Raw genomic sequence first — 6000 nt, 5'->3', positions numbered from 1 at the left:
CCACCTTAGCCCTGAAAGCCGGCTGGGTGACTTTGGGCCAATCACCAGGAGGCTGGGAGTTCTACTCCCACCTTAGCCCTGAAAGCCGGCTGGGTGACTTTGGGCCAATCACCAGGAGGCTGGGAGTTCTAGTCCCAACTTAGTCATGAAAGCCAGCCAGGTGACTTTGGTCAATCACCAGGAGACTGGGAGTTCTAGTCCCACCAGATATGAAAGCCAGCTGGGTGACTTTGGGCCAATCACCAGGAGGCTGGGAGTTCTAGTCCTATCTTAACCATGAAAGCCAGCCAGGTGACTTTGGTCAATCACCAGGAGACTGGGAGTTCTAGTCCCACCAGATATGAAAGCCGGCTGGGTGACTTTGGGCCAATCACCAGGAGGCTGAGAGTTCTAGTCCCAACTTAGTCATGAAAGCTGGGTGACTTCAGGCTAATCACCGGGAGACTGTGTGTGACTTAGTAACTGCAGTCATTTGCTTAAGAACCATGGCAAGGAAGCTCATAAAACGGGGCAAAACTCAACAACTGTCTTGCTCAGCAACATAAATTATTTGGTCTTACATGGAGGACATACCTGTATGGGCTTTTCCCTGTTTGAATATGATAAAACATCCCTTTGAACAACTACAAGCAGTGGCACACAAACCTCTAGCTAGGCCAAAAGAATCGGGCAGAGTCGGATAGAGGGAGCGATCACCCGATAGGTGAAGGAGAGGCCTGCACCCTCGTTCTTCACACACCCCTTAAAACAAGGCATAGGAGAGAAGGGAGGGGACCGTCGACAGAATCCCACCTCCCTTAGATTTGTGGAAGGAGTTTTTCGTCATCTAAAATGCCAGACTTTGTCAACGCTGTCGAACTATTTACTAAGTCTGCACTTCTATTAATCTTCTCATCGTTCCTATCACCCATCTCCTCCCACTTATGACTCTATGATTGTAACTTGTTGCTTGTATACATACAATTTATATTAATATTGTTTTCTGATTGATTATTTGTACCCTATGACAATCATTGTGTTGTACCTTATGGTTCTTGACAAATGTCTCTTTTCTTTTATGTACACTGAGAGCATAGGCACCAAGACAAATTCCTTGTGTGTCCAATCATACTTGGCCAATAAAAATTCTATTCTATTCTATTCTATTCCTATTCCTATTCTATTCTATATTCTATTCTAATTCTCTTCTATTCTCTATTCTCTTCTATTCTCTCTTCTATTCTCTATTCTATTCTATTCTATTTTCTATTCTAATTCTCTTATATTCTCTATTCTCTTCTATTCTCTATTCTCTTCTATTCCTATTCTATATTCTATATTCTGTTCTCTTTTCTATTCTATTCTATTTTCTATTCTAATTCTCTTATATTCTCTATTCTCTTCTATTCTCTATTCTATTCCTATTCTATATTCTGTTCTCTATTCTATTCTATTCTGTTCTGTTTTCTATTCTATTTCTCTTCTATTCTCTATTCTCTTCTATTCTCTATTCTCTTCTATTCTATTCTTATTCTATTCTATTATTCTATTCTCACCAAATTTTAACTTTCAGTCGAAAACTTTAGCAAGAATTCTGTACTCCTGGCAAGGGAGCTGCAAGGGTCCCCTAAATACTTGCAGACACATAATGATAAAATCAAAATTGGAGGGATGAATAATCATGCCCATGGTTTAGTTTCTTGCTGCCCTACAGTACTAGGAGAAAAATAAATAAAACAAACCAAGCAGACATAGGAGAGACAAAAGGGGTAAAAAAAATGCAGTTTACTTTTGAATTTTGGGGAGAAGGTAAAGTTACTTTCAAACCAACCACGGCTTCTACAAATTCAGCCGAAAGCTATTTTTTTTTAAAAAAATCCTTCTGTAAAACTGCCTGCCATCAATTCCAACGTAATTATTTTTTTTCTGCTCCATAAGGAACCAGCAACCATCAGACTTGTCTACTCCAGCGAGTGGATTTATACACAAGTCGTCATCAGCTGGTGCCCTGTGATTCTGCGTGCATTGCTCAAAGGTACAAAATATCTGCACCCCCAAGAAATCTTTTGTGACGTTGGTTGGGTTTCTGGCGGCTTGAGGCGGTTGTTGGAAATGAACCATCCCTGGAAGGCCCAAGGCAGAACCTCTCAGAACAAAAAGGAGCAGATATATTTGGGGGTCCATCTACACCTGCTTTGGTACCAGTTCTCATCAACATCTATCTGGATATCTTCATCCGATGAAATAAACAGGAAGAGTGACCATTCCAGAAATGCGATCGGTTGGCAAAAGATTTCCACTGGAGTTGGTCTCAGGACTCTAAAAAATAAATAAAATACTTTTATTTTTATTGCCGATTTTTCATGCAAATTTGCCGGTTTTCAAGAGTTGTAAGCCTAATCCTACGTAGCTTCTGCTCTGGCAATCTCACACTACTTACCAGAGCTTACAAAACTTTTGCCAGACCCATCCTCGAATACAGCTCATCTGTTTGGAACCCATATCGCATCTCAGACATTAACACCCTTGAAAATGTCCAAAGATACTTCACCAGAAGAGCCCTTCACTCCTCCACTCGAAATAGCATACCCTATGAGACTAGACTTTCAATCCTGGGCCTAGAAAGCTTAGAACTAAGACGCCTTAAACAAGATCTAAGTATGGCCCACAAGATCATATGCTGCAACGTCCTGCCTGTCGGCGACTACTTCAAGCTTCAACCACAACAACACAGGAGCACACAACAGATTTAAACTTAATATTAACCGCTCCAAACTTGACTGTAAAAAATATGACTTCAGTAACCGAGTTGTCAAAGCATGGAACTCATTACCGGACTCCATAGTGTCATCCCCAAACCCCCAACACTTTACCCTTAGATTATCTACGGTTGACCTATCCACATTCCTAAGAGGTCAGTAAGGGGCGAGTACAAGTGCACTAGAGTGCCTTCTGTCCCCTGTCCTATTGCTCTCCTATATCTCCTATACCTTTCCTCTATTCTTATATCTCTTCTTCTATTCTTTCATTGATATATTCTATTCCTATATCTTCTTTTCTATTATTTCTTAGATATATTTTACTATGAGTATCTCCTCTATAACCTTCATCATGTATTTTACTATGTGTATATTGATATATACCCACTAAAACCCTCATTGGGTATTGGACAAAATAAATAAATAAATAAATAAATAAATAATAAAAATAAATCATTATTTGATATCACTTAACTCCCGGGCTAATATCCTAGCCAGCATCTCCACCTTCTGGCTGACATGAAAATATGAAGCAGCTCATAGAAAATAAAAATAATCTTTTCTACAATCAAAGGGGGGGGGGGGGAATATGCAGGGAGTTGTTGATTTATAACAGCTCATTTATAGAAACATTGAAGATTGACGGCAGAAAAAGACCTCATGGTCCATCTAGTCTGCCCTTGTACTATTTTCTGTATTTTATTTTAGGATGGATCTATGTTTATCCCAGGCATGTTTAAATTCAGTTACTGTGGATTTATCTACCACGTCTGCTGGAAGTTTGTTCCAAGGATCTACTACTCTTTCAGTCAAATAATATTTTCTCATGTTGCTTCTGATCTTTCCCCCAACTAACTTCAGATTGTGTCCCCTTGTTCTTGTGTTCACTTTCCTATTAAAAACACTTCCCTCCTGGACCTTATTTAACCCTTTGACATATTTAAATGTTTCGATCATGTCCCCCCTTTTCCTTCTGTCCTCCAGACTCTACAGATTGAGTTCATGAAGTCTTTCCTGATACGTTTTATGCTTAAGACCTTCCACCATTCTTGTAGCCCGTCTTCGGACCCGTTCAATTTTGTCAATATCTTTTTGTAGGTGAGGTCTCCTGAACTGAACACAGTATTCCAAATGTGGTCTCACCAGCACTCTATATAGCGGGATCATTTTAGTGACCGTTTAAAGTTACGACAGCACTGGAAGAAGCAACGTATGACCGTTTTTTCATACTTATGACCGTTGCAGAATCCCCAATGTCAGATGATCAAAATCCAGATGCGTGGCAACTGACCAGTATTTATGACGGTTTGCCACATCCCGAGGTGACGCAATCCCCTTTTGCGAACCTTCTGACAAGCAAACCCAAATTCACTTAACAATCACGTTATTTATTTATTTTATTTTATTAGACTTGTATGCCGTTACTAACTTATCAACCACAGTGATTCACTTAACAACGAGGTGGTGGTGGGCAAGAAAGATAATAAAATAAAATAAAATTCTTTTCTCTATCACACAATACTAGGAAGAGGGGGCCCTCCCTAAAGCTCATAGGTAAGAAAGTGAGGACAAATAAAAGGAAATATTTCTTCACCCAGATGGTCCTTGGTTTATGGAATTCACTTCCAGAAGAGGTCGTGACTGCTGTCAGCCTGGATAGCTTTAAGGCAGGATTAGACGGGATGCCAAGAGTATCGGTGGTCATTGAAATGGATGTCCAAGTGCCGCCTCTATGTTGGTTGAGGCAGGCAGGGTTCACTTGGGTCCCATATGTTGGGGGTCAAGGGAAAGGGAGGGTTTTGCCTTCTCTTTCTGCTCAAGATCTCCTTGGACATTTGGTGGGCCACTGTGTGACATAGAATGCTGGAGTCGATGGACTTTGGCCCAATTCAGCATGGCTCTTCTTAGGTTCTTAGGGCAAAGCTCACTTAACAAATGTCTCACTTAACGATGGAATTTTTAGGCTCCATTGCGGTCGTAAGTCGGGGACTGCCCTTACGTTCTTTTAAATATTCCATTTTGGTTTTTTCCACCGGCAGCTCCTTTTCAACCAATCCTGTCAAATTCCCACTGATAGCAACCTTGTAAAGCAACACACATGATTACGGGATTACAATTGTCCTTGATTTAAAATCACCACTGAGACTAAAATTTCTGTTGCTATGTGAGTCAAATGGAAAGTTAATTGTTAAGTCTCACCCTTAACAAGTTGATTGTTAAATCTCACCACCGGCTCAAGGTTGACTCAGCCTTCCATCCTTTCGAGGTGAGTAAAATGAGGACCCAGATTTTTTGGGTGGGTGGGGGTGGGGGAAAGGTTGATTCCGTAAACCGCTTAGAGAGGGCTGTAAAGCACTGTAAAATGGTATATAAGTTCTATTGCTATTGCCCTTCCTTCCTTCCTTCCTTCCTTCCTTCCTTCCTTCCAGTTGACTAGGTAAGGTGGGTCAAATGAGGACCCATATTGTTGGGGGGCAAGAGACTGATTCTGTAAGCTCTTAAAGAGGGCTGGAAAAGCACTATGAAGCAGTATACCGATCGGTTTCCAGTCACAATTCAAAGTGTTGGTAATGACCTTTAAAGCCCTTCATGGCATTGGACCAGAATACCTCCGGAACCGCCTTCTACTGCATGAATCCCAGCGGCCGATAAGGTCCCACAGAGTTGGCCTTCTCCGGGTCCCGTTGACCAAACAATGTCGTTTGGCGGGCCCCAGGGGAAGAGCCTTCTCTGTGGCAGCCCCGGCCCTCTGGAATCCCCCTGGAGATTAGAATGGCCCCCACCCTCCTTGTCTTTCGCAAGTTACTCAAGACCCACCTATATCGCCAGGCATGGGGGAATTAAGACATCTCCCCCAGGCTTTCTTATATTTTATGTTTGGTATGTATGTGTTGAATGGTTTTTAAATTGTTGGGGTTTTTTAATATAATTTTATTATTAGATTTGTTCCATTATTATACTGTTTTTATTATTGTTGTGAGCCGCCCCGAGTCTTCGGAGAGGGGCGGCATACAAATCTAGTAAGTAAGTAAGTAAGTAAGTAAGTAAGTAAGTAAGTAAGTAAGTAAGTAAGTAAGTAAGTAAGTAAATAAATAAATAAATAAATAAATAAATAAATACAAGCCTAAATGCTATTGCTATTAAGTGAGCCGATTTTGCAAACTTCTTCCCCCAACCCAGCACAGTTTTAAGCCAATAACTATGGTTGTTCAGTGAATCAGGAAGTCTTTAAGTGAATCTTGGTTTCTCCCATTCACTTTGC

General features: G+C 40.9%; 1 protein-coding gene across 1 annotated transcript in view; it reads right to left on the bottom strand.

The window, feature by feature from the left end:
* Positions 1–1749: 1749 nt before the first annotated feature.
* Positions 1750–6000, bottom strand: part of TXNRD2 (thioredoxin reductase 2) — a 57157-nt gene continuing 52906 nt past the window's right edge. Inside the window, exon 18 of the mRNA XM_070762843.1 lies at positions 1750–2298. The gene's annotated coding sequence lies outside the window, so the exon portion shown is untranslated. The remainder of the gene's footprint in view (positions 2299–6000) is intronic.

Source organism: Erythrolamprus reginae, chromosome 10 (genome assembly GCF_031021105.1).
Source record: "Erythrolamprus reginae isolate rEryReg1 chromosome 10, rEryReg1.hap1, whole genome shotgun sequence".
NCBI lineage: Eukaryota > Metazoa > Chordata > Lepidosauria > Squamata > Dipsadidae > Erythrolamprus > Erythrolamprus reginae.
Note: the sequence above shows the minus strand (reverse complement) of the source record. Positions and strands in the feature narration are given on the sequence as shown.